Source organism: Papaver somniferum, chromosome 3 (genome assembly GCF_003573695.1).
Source record: "Papaver somniferum cultivar HN1 chromosome 3, ASM357369v1, whole genome shotgun sequence".
NCBI classification, from domain to species: domain Eukaryota; kingdom Viridiplantae; phylum Streptophyta; class Magnoliopsida; order Ranunculales; family Papaveraceae; genus Papaver; species Papaver somniferum.
The window spans coordinates 104,092,586-104,107,528 of record NC_039360.1 but is presented as its reverse complement, the minus strand read 5'-3'; the positions used below and the strand labels follow the sequence as shown (position 1 = coordinate 104,107,528).

Genomic DNA, 14,943 nt, shown 5'->3' with positions numbered 1-14,943 from the left:
ATAACAACAATTATAATTGCGTAAAGGAAAAGTAAATAACACAGCAAGATTTTGTTAACGAGGAAACCGCAAATGCAAAAAAACCTCGGGACCTAGTCCATAATTGAGTACTCTCAGAATTAAGCCACTATCGTATAATTGAGACCAAGCAACTAAACCTAGTTCACTTAGTTTCTTCAGTATCCCTGCGCTTCCGACATTCAATAAGTGCACGCGCTGGAACAATTCCTTCGGATCCTATTCCAAACTGTAAAGGAACAACAAATCTGTTTGGTAACAACTCTCTTGATTCTTTCAGATGAAGATATCTCAAGTCATATGCAAAGGCTAATCCGTTTAAAATAATAAACTCCATTGCCTTGTTAGATCAATCTATCCAACAACTACCGAAGTAGCAGAGTTTAGATTTACAATCAATCAATATAGATTCCCAAGGAACTATAAGGTGATGCCGATCTTACGCCACTAATCATTCGAATAAATCTGATTCTAGTTGGATCCCATCCGATCAAGGTTTGTGCACACCCAAAGATATAGAAACCAAATAAGAAATCTTCCTTATCTTCAAATCTTCTTTGATCTTTAATAAACACCTGCACAACATCACTTGAATCTCTTGTGATCAATCACACACAGAATGGAGTCTTTAACAATGGATTATCACAAGATGTATTTAGATCTACAAACAGTTCTAAAGATCATGTCAACACTTCGATCTATTTTGAGTGAATTTCATATCAGAAGAGAATATTCTCAAGAATAAACAAACTAGGTGCAATCAAAGTTCAACAACTGTTAGTCAATCAAATCAATCAAAAACTAAAATAAACTGCGATTATCTAGTTTCCCACCAACGGTACTCGTAGAGCTTCTTGATCCTACAGAAGTTTTTAAATGAGCGGTCATAAGAGATTTCGCCTAATTAGGGTACTTTCCTCTCTGGATAGACGGCTCCACCTGAAACAACAAAAAGATGAAGTTTGCATGGCTCTTAGGATAGTTTGCAAGAAATGCAAACTTGGGTATTTATAGACCAGGGATGTTTGGACACCAAGGAGTTTCCAAAACTGAATATTCTCAAGATATGCAATAAATGCCCAAATCGGTTATCCTAATTCCTGAAAATGCTTTGTCCAATATATTCTGAAATCTCTCAATAGAAAATCTCCAATTAGTAAATGAACATTACCAATTTTTATTTTCTAGAGATATGCATTTAATTGCTGGTAATTAAAGCATATAAAACTAACAACCTTAATTAAAAGATTCTTAATTTATTTCGGACCGTGATCTCCTTGAGTTATTAAGGAATATCTTTGAACAATAAAAGATAAAAGTTATTGTTCATGTTCAAAGTATGTTGGCATCTTTTATTTTTAAATCCTCTTTCATATTTACAATCTTGGAATCGATTATACCACACTTCCAAACAAGTTTAGAACTGGTTCATCTGTATTCCAAGACAACTATGTGATTGATCAAATATCAAATCACTATAAAGGGTTCACGGTTCTAACAAACAAGGATCGGTTCTACCTCAATATGGTTTTCTTGTGATCGAATAAACAAGTTACCAGGACCAGTTATGTCAGTTACTAGGATAGGTTACGTCAATTACCAGGACCGGTTACCATATACTCATGTTATTACTTGTGGTCGGTTACACGAGTCACTAGGATCTGTTACACAAATTACCAGGATCGGCTACACCAATTATTAGGACCGGTTACACCAATTACAAGGATCGATTGCACAATTCTTTTGTGATCAATCACACAAACTACTAGGATCGGTCACACCAATTACAAATATCGATCATACCATCTCAGGTGATTACTTAGGATCAGCTACACTAATTAAGTCATACCAAATCATAAGTCAGGCACTGTGATTAGTTATACCAAGATACATAACAAGTTATAATTGTTTCTAATAACTCATACATATTGGTAATCCAAAAATATGCAATGAATAACAATACCAATAAGCCTAGCGATTTTCCTTTCGATTCATAAAACAAGCTCATGAATGTACTTCCTTTAAACAAACAAGTTGAGTGCACGTGATATGCACGTTGGCTAAAACACATGTCACTGTTTAAATCTAAAACTTATTTAACCCTTATCATATGCATTTGAAATTTCTAATCATCTAAGAGACTTTTATTCTCCATAAACTCCCCATCATCTAAGAAACAAAGACCCTAAAAATTCTTCCATTTTGATAAAAATTTCCAATCTCAATCGAAATTCCGGTGAAAATCCCAAAATTAGGAAAACCCTTCGGTAAACATCATACTGTACCTCTTGATTTTGAGATTCTTCAATGTTGATTGAAATTTCTTTTAGCAAACATGGTTTCATTTATATCTGCAATCATCATCGTCATCATTATGGGGTGAAAATTTATGAGAAAAATGGAGTATCAGTCGAAAGATTTGATCAAGAACTAATAATTTGAATTGGGGGGGAGATGCATATATTTTGTAGCCCTAATTTGAAACGAAAATGAACTATAAAGAGAGAGAAAAAGTTTGCATGGTATTTGAAAATTGTAATTGTAACAACTTTAAATTTTAGTCCTTCTAAAATTTAATTATTACGATAATCCCATTAAGATAAGCCCCTATGGAGTACCATATATTACACCGTAATCCTTGTGTGGAGATACCAAAAATCTTCGGAAATCTCTCGCATCTGACGGCTCAGTTTTCTGTCGGCGTCAAATTTACGAAGCTTTCCGTGAGAGCTTGTTGTTATTAAAGGTGGGGGGGGGGGGGGGGATGTAAACATTGTTTCCTAAGATGAAATCTTCACCTTTACCCATACGTATAATCACAATAACATTCATATGATTATGTCGATGTCATATATACGAAGTTCAAAAGATAAGCGTTATACTGCGTATTCTAATTCCTTAACACTATATATGATCATGTCTCACTACTAGAGTATAATCATTCACAGATTCGCAGTTATGTTTTCAATATAGCACGACTTGAAACATACGTTAGGAATGAAACAATTCAAGTCAATATTACTAACCCCAAGAGGAAGGATGATGTCGTCGTTATAGCTTGTTACTTCTTCATATTCTTCAGGTCTTCGAGTAATACTCGTATGTCTCATAATCGTAGACTTTCTAGTCTAACCTATACGAAGTTGTCTCTAGTTACATAATCAAGCAACTCTTAGATGAGCTTTGATTCACTAAAATATGACAACCAAACTTGACATACCAACGCTTAGTGGGTTTAACCGAGCTATGCTCTAACAGAACTAAGTAGCTAAGGGTAGTCTGCTTGGTCTCAACTATGCGAAGTTGGTATTAGATTTTGTATATTGGATTAATTCTGAGAGTATTCAAAATTTTACTAGGTCCCGGGGTCATTCTGCATTTTCCGGTTCCCTCGTTAACAAAATCTTGCTGTGCCATTTACTTTACTTTTACGCATTATAATTGTTTTATTATAATTAAAGTAAATTGCGCTTTACGTTGACTCTGTAATACTTGATAGTGATCCTATAGAGTTTGGTCATTACCGAACCTATTATCAAGTACACACTTGTCGTCGTATTGTCTCGATCTTGTATCCATAGTCAATCACACAAGTTATCTTATTGTTGTATTGTCTCGATCTCGTATCCATAGACAGTCACATGAAGTGTGAAACAAATCATAGTATTTTCTTGACTTTTTCCATAGACGATCACATTCGGTAGAGGACTCAAGGTTGAAATAACAAGACTGTGGTGTATTTTGGTACCCTTGTCTTTTCACCCTCAAAAAAGGTCTTCAAAATGTGAAAAATACTAGAACCCCCTTATTATATGGGTTCAATATATAGAAGCCCCACTAAATGGATCCTCCCCTGTCAATTCTATACTTTCACTTTTTAATATTTCTAGGCCCAGAACTTTAGATTTCAGGGCTTGGGAATAAAATTTAGGGTATGGGGAAAATTCATAATACCAAGAATGCCCTTTACTATATATACCTAATGAAATAGGCTATAGGTTTCATTTCCAGATTCATTTTCATTTTCACTTTCTCTCACTTCTCTCTCTCGTCTCTTCTCTGAAGAAAATTAGGGTTCTTTCATCAGACCAAATAAAACGATTGCAGAGAGCAAGAAGTCGATTCTCGCTCCATCGAGAAATTCATGGCACCATTGTTAGAGATCTCTAAAAACAAACTACCAGGAGGAATTTTAACACAATCGATCCGTAAATTACTACCTAGATCTTCTTCAACAAATATGTCACTGAAGATGAAATAAATCAAATCGATTGATACTGAAAAAACACTCCTCCGTTAGATCCAAATGTTCAGTTAGATAATAATTACATTTCTTCTCCGGTTACAAAAAAAAATCTCCACTGAAATCAGTTAGTTTTCAGAGAGACGTCTTAGTTTTAGATCAACAAGTTGATAAATCAGCTACTCTTCCTCCTGATCCATCAGTTAAGGTAAAATAACTGTTCAAATTTATATTTTATTTTTTCATTTTGGCTTGTTTTCACTCAAATGTTGGGTTGTTTCGATTCTGATTGTTTTCTCTTTGTTATGATAGATTATTGCAAGAATCAGACCTGTCAGCTGGAGCAAGAGAGATCTTCCGACTGTTCGTAAAGTTAGCCCTACTTCAATTTCTGTTGAAGATCGCGTGTTTAATTTCGATTCTGTTGTTGATTCAACTTCTACACAGGTATGCCATAATTTTGAGAGAAACTTAGGTATCAGCCACATTTGCTTTAATTTGCTTGATTTGCATATGTGCTTGCATTTAATTCCGTGGTTTATGTGATTTTCCTTGGTTTCTTAATTTCCTTCATCTAGGAATTATGGATTTTATTTTCTGTAAAAATACATTTTGCTTGGTTGATAAACTAGGGGAAACATAACTTGATTTCGGCTGATTTGTATATCTCAGGAAGACATCTTCCAATTGGTGGGGGTTCCAGTAGTAAAGGATTCCTTGGCTGGTTATAACACTACAGTATTATCCTATGGACATGTATTAGAAAGTTTGGATTTATTATCTTTACTTCTCCATTTGATTCATAGATTTTGTTTAGGGTTTGAATTTTGATTTGGTATGTCTAATTTTGATTTTGTTTGTTTAGGTATACTTATTTGTTTCTTATATTGTTAGGAACAAGAAAACTCTGGAGAGAAGCAGGTCAATTATCAGTGTCGATGTTCGTTTATGGAAGTAAGCTTTTGACTGCTTCTTATTTTCTGTCATAATGAAGTAATAGTTTAGCTTTACATATTACTCTGTGGTGTATAAGCTATTAACATTTTGTTGTTGTTACAGATATATAATGAGCATATAGGTGATTTACTTGATCCCACACAGCGAAATCTTAAGGTGGATATGTTCGGCCAATTAGTCACTCTCTTTAAGCTTTCCTTTAGAAGGTCTTGGTTCTCTTTTTCCTTTTCATGGAAATTCTAATTTTGTTTCTTCTTTTGTTTTCAGATAAGAGATGATGCGAAAAATGGATTTTATGTTGAAAATCTAACTGAAGAATCTGTAACTAGTTATGATGATGTAACACAAGTTTTAATTAAGGTAGGAAATATTCATGCATTGGGTACTTTTAATGCTGTTTTTCCTTCATTTTTCTATCGGTTTGTTCATCTCGGAATCATGTTTGCAGGGGCTTTCAAATTGAAAGGTTGGTGTAACCAGTATAAACTCAAAGAGCTCTCGCTCTCATGTGGTTTTCACTCGTGTCGTTGAATCGTGGTGCAAGGTGAGGCCTTACCTTCTTGCCTAAATAAATTGTATACACGAATGTGCTTTGTTATCTACTTCTACTAATGTGCTTTTTTTTTTATCTCTTCAGCAAATTTACACGATTTATTTAGTATCTCATTGATTTCTTATCTACTTCTACTAATATGCTTTGTTACCCCAAAGCAGGTAACCTCGTCAAAATGCATTAGTAGTTCGAAAACCAGCAGAATTAGTCTGGTTGACCTTGCTGGATCAGACAGAAATAAACTTGAGGATGCATCCATAAAGGAGGTCAGGAATGTGAGAAAATCTCTGGCACAGCTCGGGTATGATTCATCACCTTTGTAGTGTTATCTTAAATTCGGATCAGCTCACCATTCACTTGGTTATATGACCATGACTCTCATAGTAAGCCTTCTGTTATTGTGTTTGCAAGCCCTTGGTTAACACTCTTGCTGAAAGTCCCCAGCCTGGAAACCTTAGTGATGTCCCGTATAGAAGTTCATGTTTAACACATTTACTTCGGGAATCATTTGGGGGAAATGCAAAACTCTCAGTCCTCTGCATTGTTTCTCCTCATGACAGGTAAATGAAAGTTTAACTACTCCAGAGGCTTGAACCAGTTTTCTTGTTTAATTGGAAGTGATATAATTCTAGTGTTTTTTGCTTAAAGTTGTGGCTGAGTTTTCCTCTTCAATGCAGATGTAAAGGTGAAACTTTGAGCACGCTAAGGTTTGGTCAGCGTGCAAAATCCATTCAAAATGGGCCACAAATAAATGAGATTTCGGAGGATGATGTTAATGGTCTCAGTGATCAGATTCGTCTATTGAAAGTAGATATTGTTAACTTCCATAACTTGCATATCCAGTTTACTGTATTTCTGTTCTCTATTCTAATCTAACTAGCGGTACCTTCTTGCTTGCTGCAGGAAGAACTTATTAGAGCAAAGTCAGTTGGGTACAACTCAATGAGAAAGAATTCTGAGTATTACAGAGGAAAAAGTGCCCGTGAAAGCTTAAATCAGCGGAGGTTAATTCTCAATCGCTCGTTGATCCTACCCCGTATGGACAATGATTCGGACGAAAAAATTAATGTTGATGAAGAAGATGTAAAATATCTAAGAGTCCAATTAGAGAATTTACAAACAAACCTATCCGTCGACAAGGAAGAAAGTTTCTTTTCGTCCTTTGAAGATAGTTCAGATACAAATTTCTTAGATATACATCCCTTTCCAAAATGTGTATGATTCCCTAACTAGCATTGACAGACTATGGATGTGTAACTAGTAGTTACACATGTTAATTAGATAAGTTACACAAGCTAAATGGATGTGTATCTACTAGTTACACGTGCTAATTAGATGTGTAACTTATTGTTACACATGCTAATTTGATAGGATATGTATATCTTATTGAAACTCGTCTGCTGATCTACTGGTTTTGTGTTATTTTATGCAGGGAAAGATGTGTTATCAAAGTTGTTGTAGATAGTGATAAAAGGGTTGTTTTAAGACTTGTGAAGGCAATGAATTTTAGACTTAATAAAAATAAAGCAAATTAATTTTCAAAGAGTGATTTCAATATTTAAAATGGACTAAGGCTCCGGATTCACTATTACTTCAAGTTGATTGGTTACAAAAATATTTCATAATTATTATCTAGCTCTTTTTCCATTAAATCACTTATTAATCTATAAGGTGTCCAAATATTAAATTGTAATCCTCAAGCATGATTTATCAAAGAATTAATTCTAAGCATAAAACATCAAACTGATTCACAACTAATTAAGAAAACCATTTTTATCTCTTTTTTTTATTGATCCAAGTGAATTAAATAAAATAAATAATTAAGAAATTATAAAAAGAATTTACCAATCAAACATGAGTGAATAGCTCCTCCGTCGCCTCAGTCACCAGGTATTTTAGCCGCTCATCATGTTGGAAAACCTCTCAAAATATTTCATTGATGCTCACAAGTGTTTTACAAATGATGAAAAGGAAAATAATTGAGTAAATCGGGTGTTTGCAACACTTATAATTGTTGCAGAACACTGTTACAGAAACGATAGAAATAAACTGCTGCCGACGGTAATTCTAAGACCCTCACGTGTTAGTCGTATCACTGTTGAAGAACGACTGCCCTGGTCTGTCCGTTCTTCGTGTTCTTCAATGGCAGCAGCAGCAGCAGAAACTTTAATGTAACTTGATTTTCTCGCTCTGTTAATGCTCTATACTTCTCCAAAACTCTCCATCCCCTCTATGCTAACCCAAGAGTTATATTTATACACCTTTGGACCAAGAATAACTCCTCATTAATCCAAAAAATCTTCCCACTACTCGGCAGTGAATGAAAATATTCCCAAGAAATTTTCTTTCCATGCACGCGTCTGCTGGATTGTTTTAACCTCTCCAAAATCTTCATAGGATGTACCCAAATCAAACAGAATATCTTCTTACCCATCTGGTCACGTAACTTCCATAATTGGAACCAAACAGGACCCGTAATAACTCATGGCTCTGTTTTGCCGAGAACAAATTATCCATCCCAATCTGCTTCGTGAAATCACTTGCACTAGCCATGTTTAGCTTAATCACGTTCATCCCAGCTGTTTCTAGCGATTGAATCTCTTCAAATCTGCTCCAAAATTCGATTCCAAAATTATCTAGTGAATATGCATGAAATAACCAGTTTTCCCGCCAAAATTCTGTTTTGAATTTGGTAAGAAAACTGTCCTCCCCCTAATCCAGTTATGGTGTCCCTTTAGCACATGCCCCTCATGGGGTGTCCCTTATCCAAAGTGAGAGTCCGAATAACACTTGTCCTCCTGGGAGCTTTTACCAACTTTTCGAGCCGAATTTTCCAAAAAATGTTTATTTTCCAAAGGTGCCTACAAACATATAAAACACCAAAATTAGTACAAACTCGAGTGCCAACAATATACAGTATTGAGATCAAATTAGACACAAAAATGTGTCTATCAAATACCCCCAAACTTATTATTTGCTAGTCCTCGAGCAAATCTAATCTAGAAAGTAAAATGACTACACTTAGCACGTGCAGCAAGCCGTTAAACAACTAGGTGTCCCTAGTGGCGGAGTGTTGTCTCCGGAGGGTTTACCAGAGGTGTACCCACAAAACCTTTACTCCAGACCCTAGCTATCTACAACGAACCTTGGAAGGCACTAAAGAATCTCCTTTGTTGGCATACAATCATTGACTATAAAAGGAAGTACCCTGATGCGAAATTCCAATTGTTATACACGAGTTTGCACTCAAGCATACTAAAATTCATATAAAGTGACAGAGCTCTACTCAGATAGTTGCACTATGGACATCATATTCGGAGTCAAACTAATCATATGGATAGAAAAAGGAGATGGAAATAGAAAAATGTAGATGGTTTTGATGTTAACCAAATGATCGATGTTTCACATATCTGTCTGAAGGCCACTTCCAGAATGAACCTATCCTAATGGACTGAGATACCGGTCTGACTAATATCAACACAACTGGCATATACAAGGGAACCAGTGGTCAATAACTTAAATCTAGATCAACAAACTGGCAAATACAAGGGAACCAGCAGTTGACTACACAGAACAATAACCTTTTTTTTTGTTTTTTTTTGACTTAACGGCATGAATAGATCTTTTTGATCCAAGCGCATGCTTCTTGTCAGCAGATTACACGATAGTTCCCACGGGTCCTGAATTCCACGCTTGCTTAGGCGACGGAAACAGGAAGAACACACGCATATTGCTATCGAAGTGTTAATACTTATTCCGATTGGTCTAACTGGTCCGGTCTTTTTTTTTTTTTTTTTAGTAACTCAGTCACTCTAATTCACCCTAGCAGTGGTAACATAGTTTAAAATGAAAAAATAAAATAAAAAAAAGAAATGAAAAGGACTCAACGAGATATGGTGCAACTATCATGTTATTTCTAACACCCGAGCTCTGTGCTTTTATGAATAGACTCTATAGATGTTTCCATCTAATCAGATTGGTTCCTCAACTCCTACAATCAAGATGTTTCCATCCACTTAGATTAGTTAGTGCCATCCTGAATACGCATAAATTTCTAGGCTCTGGAGTTTATTTATTGCAACTAAAAGCTAACAAAAAGTTTCTTCCCCACCCCCAAACTTAAATCTAACATTGTCCTCAATGTTTCTAATTAAAGAGCAGTACCAAAAGTAAAATAACACGAGGAGAAGTTGGAAAGATAGTACCTGGGTGAAGAAAATCAAAAACTAATATACAACATACAACTGCCTCGATGGTCAATCAAGGGTAAACAGGGTCCTCCAGAGGGACCTCCTCAACATCACCTGTAGGAAAGGGCTCTAAAAAGGGTTTCAATCTCTGATCGTTAACCTTCGAAGAACTAATACCATCCGGTGTCTCGATCTCAACATCTCCATGAGGAAAAATAGTGCGAACAATAAAAGGACCCGTCCACCGAGAACGTAACTTCCCAGGGAAAATATGCAAGCGGTATCATACAGAAGAACTTTTTGACCTGGAGAAAATGACTTCCGTAAAATGTTTCTATCATGCACAAGTTTCATTTTGTTCTTATACTCCTTCGCACTATCGTAAGCATCTATACGAATCTCTTCCAACTCATTGAGATGGAGTTTCCTATGGGCTCCTGCCTCGTCAAGTGAAAAAATTAGATACTTAACAGCCCAATAAGCTCTATGTTCTAACTCAACAGGTAAGTGACATGCCTTGCCATAAACAAGCCGATAAGGCGACATTCCAATGGGGATCTTAAACGCAGTACGGTAAGCCCATAAGGCATCAGTAAGCCTAGACGACCAGTCTTTCCGATTAGGATTCACTGTTTTCTCTAATATACGTTTTATCTCCCTATTGGAAACCTCTACCTGACCACTAGTCTGTGGATGATACGGGGTATCTATCTTATGTGTAATACCATATTTCTCCATCAGAAGCTTAAAAGGCCCATTACAAAAGTGCGACCCTCCATCACTAATTATAGCTCGTGGTGTACCAAAACGTGTAAGTATATTATTTTTCAAGAACTCAATCACAACCCTATGGTCATTGGTTTTACATGCAACCGCCTCAATCCACTTAGAGACATAGTCTACGGCGACAAGGATGTATAGGTTACCAAAAGAATTAGGAAACAGACCCATAAAGTCAATACCCCACACATCAAAAACCTCAAAAATTAAAATAGGGTTCAAGTCCTAAGGGAAATGGTTCCTAATTTCTGGCATCGTTCACAAGTAACGCAGTAACTGTGGGAGTCTTTAAACAACGAAGGCCAATAGAATCCACACTGCAATATCTTAGCAGCAGTTTTCTTAGCACTAAAGTGACCCCCACAAGCATGATCATGACAAAAGGAAATAATACTGGACTGGTCACTCTCAGGTATACATCTCCTAATAATCTGGTTTGGACAATACTTAAACAAATAAGGATCATCCCAAAAAAAGTGCTTAACCTCAGCTAAAAATCTAGAACGATCTTGTTTACCCCAATGTTGGGGCATTCGACCAGTAACAAGATAGTTCACTATATTCGCATACCAAGGTAATTGGGTAACAAAGAACAATTGTTCATCAGGAAAGCTATCCCTTATAGGAAGGGAATCATCTGGGGAACTAACAACTAGCCTAGACAAGTGATCTGCTACAACATTTTCGGCACCCTTTTTGTCTCTAATGTCTGGAGAAAACTCTTGCAACAACAGAATCCACCTAATCAATCTAGGTTTAGTATCCTTCTTAGACAAAAGATATTTTAAAGCAGCATGATCAGTATATATGATGATCTTAGAACCTAAGAGATAGGGTCTAAACTTGTCTAAGGCAAACACAATGGATAATAGTTCCTTCTCGGTAGTGGTATAGTTCAACTGGGCATCATTCAGAGTTTTGCTAGCATAGTAAATCACATGAAGTAACTTATTTTCTCGCTGACCTAGCACAACACCAATAGCATAATCTGAAGCATCACACATGATCTCAAAGGGTAGGTTCCAGTTGGGTGCCTGGACTATGGGGGCGGTAGTGAGTAATGACTTAAGCTTCTCAAAAGCCTCTAAACAAGCATCATCAAAGACAAACTTAACATCTTTTGCAAGCAAATTGCAAAGAGGTCTAGACATCAAGCTAAAATCCTTAATGAAACGACGATAAAAACCAGCATGCCCTAAGAATGACCTAATATCTCTTACGGTTTTTGGGACCGGTAAAGTTTTAATAAGGTCAACTTTGGCTCTATCTACCTCTATACCCTTTGAAGATACAATATGCCCTAGAACAATTCCTGAACGAACCATAAAGTGACATTTCTCCCAATTAAGCACTAAATTCTTTTCCTTACACCTAGTCAAAACTAATGACAAATGATGCAAGCACTATCAAAGACGAACCAAACACTGAAAAATCATCCATAAAGACCTCTAAAACCGTTCTACCATGTCAGAAAATATGCTCATCATGCAACGCTGAAAAGTCGCAGGGGCATTACATAGCCCGAAAGGCATGCGTCTATACGCAAAGGTACCAAAGGGACAGGTAAAAGTGTTTTCCTGGTCTTCTGGGGCAATAACGATCTGATTATATCCAGAGTAGCCATCTAAAACAGTAGTGACTATGTCCAGCTAATCTCTCTAGCATCTGGTCGATGAAGGGAAGGGGAAAGTGGTCCTTCCTAGTGACCTTGTTCAATTTCCTATAGTCAATACAAACACGCCAACCCGTGGTCACTCGGGTCGGGATTAACTCATTGTTATCATTCTGGACTACAGTAATACCATTTCTTGGGAACAACCTGAACGGGGCTGACCCACTTACTGTCTGAAATGGGTAGATAATGCCTGCATCTAATAGCTTAAGAACCTCGTTCGAACTACTTCTTTCATATTGGGTTTAGTCGACGTTGCATCTCCCTAGAAGGTTTGGTCTTCCTCTAAATAGATCTGATGCATACAAACAGTAGGACTTATACCCTTAATGTCTGTTGGTCCACCCTAAAGCTTCCTTGTTGTTTTGAAGGACGGTTACTACTACTACTTTCCTGATCTCTATCCAAGTCGGAAGAACAATCACAGGTAAAGTCTCAGACGGGCCTAAAAACACATACTTCAGGGTATCTGGCAATGGTTTTAGGTCCAACTTAGGAGGCTCTTCTAACGAAGGAACTAGGGTAGACTTAGAAACTGGTAGTGGTTCGAACTTAGGTTTCCATCCATTACTAGTATCTAACAAAGGGGTTGAATCTAACAAAGCATTCACCTCATTAATCACCTTATCATCATCAAATCAATCCCAAAGTGAGCTAGGCATTTCTCTAATGGATCTTCTAACAAAGTGTTTGGTAATGACTCCTCGACTAATGTTCCTATCATGTTTACCTCTTCTATGCTCGAGTCATCTAGTTCAGAGGGTAGCTTACTAATATGAAAACGTTCAGCTCAATAGTCATATTACCAAAAGACAAATTCATAATACCAGTTCGACAATTAATGATCGCATTGGATGTTGCTAAAAAGGGCGACCTAAAATCACTGGTATTGGTTCTCTGGGTCAGGGACAGGTTGGGTATCTAGGATAACAAAATCCACTGGATATATAAACTTGTCGACCTCAATAGAACATCCTCGATCACACCACGAGGAATTTTAACGGACCTATCAGCTAACTGAAGTGTCATCTGGTAGGTTTCATCTCACCAAGTCCTAGCTTAGGTACACATGGTATGGAAGTAAATTCACACTGGCTCCTAAGTCAAGCAAAGCTTTCTCAACACGGTATTACCTATTGTACAAGAATGGTAGGGGACCCTGGGTCTTTATACTTAGGAGTAGTGGTATTCTGAATAATGAACTCACATGACTAGCTAGAAGGCTTTCTTTGGACACTAGCTTACGCTTTCGTACACAAGTCCTTAAGAACTTGGCATAAGAGGGAATCTGCTAATTGCATCTAAAATGGAGGTTGATAGTAACCTGCTTAAAAACCTCCAATATATCATTAAAGTTGACTCCTCTTAGTCGGAACTAGCAGCTGGGGAACGGGGCTCTGGGAACAAAGCCGGGCTCATCAGGACCCTCATTGGTCTTTTGAGACTCTATCAGTCTCCTCATTTTCTCAGAAGGGTGAACTACAGCATGTTCACTATCAGGCATGGAACCTTATTGTCAACTTTCTTTCCACTCCTAAGGGTTGTAATAGAGTTCACATGATTGTACGATTTCTCTGCTTTAGGATTGGGTTGAGTTTGACTAGGAAACTTACCTTTTTCCCTCAAAGATTCATTTATCTGACTAACCTGGTTTTTTAACTCAGAAATAGCTTGGGAGTTAGCATAACCTATATTTTTACTTTCTTCTATCCCTTGAGCAACCATTAGGTTGATCTTATCAGAGTTTTTAATAAACGAGGCTAGAGTGTCTTCTAAACTTGTGATCTTTTTATCCGAAGGGTTCTGAAACTGGGGTTGACCTGAAGAGTTATTAGCATAACCAAAACCTGGGGGAGGCTGAGAATTACTAGACTGACCTTGATTCTGGCCCTTAGACCAAGAAAAATTAGGATGGTTTCTCCAACAAGGGTTGTAGGTTTCTGAGTATGGGTCAAACTTCTGAAGGTTCTCAAACCTAGCGTTGTTATAGACAGCATGGGCTTGTTCTTCACTAACATGACCTTCCCAAAACTAGTTATTGGGCTCTACTCCACAAATAGAGACTTGAGCGGCTCTAATCCTATCATCAGGTTCAACAAGAGACCTATAATTAGGCTGATTCAATTCCAAAGCTTCTAACCTTCTAGACAAAGCAGCCAACTTAGCATCTGACTCGAAGCTTGTATCTACCACATTGGTGCTACTTCTATTGACCAAGAGTCTTTTAGGGGGTTCAACACAAGACTCCCATTATTGGGATTTTTCAGCGATAGCTCCTAAGAAGGTAAAAGCATCATCAACATTTTTACTGGTGAACTCACCAGCGCACATAGACTCGACCATGGCTTTGGTCGAATAGTCTAAACCATTATAAATAATCTCAACAAGTTTCATTTTATCAAATCCATGGTGGGGACACTGGGATAGGAGATCATTGAATCTCTCTAAAAACCTATAAAGAGACTCTCCCTCTTGTTGCACACTAGCACTAATTTTCTGCCTAACAGCTGCAGTTTTATGCTTAGGGTAG

The 14,943-nt window shown here is 37.0% G+C and overlaps 1 pseudogene; it reads left to right on the top strand.

The window, feature by feature from the left end:
- The first annotated feature begins 4,162 nt into the window (after window positions 1-4,162).
- Window positions 4,163-6,992, top strand: LOC113359818 (annotated as a pseudogene).
- Window positions 6,993-14,943: the final 7,951 nt, after the last annotated feature.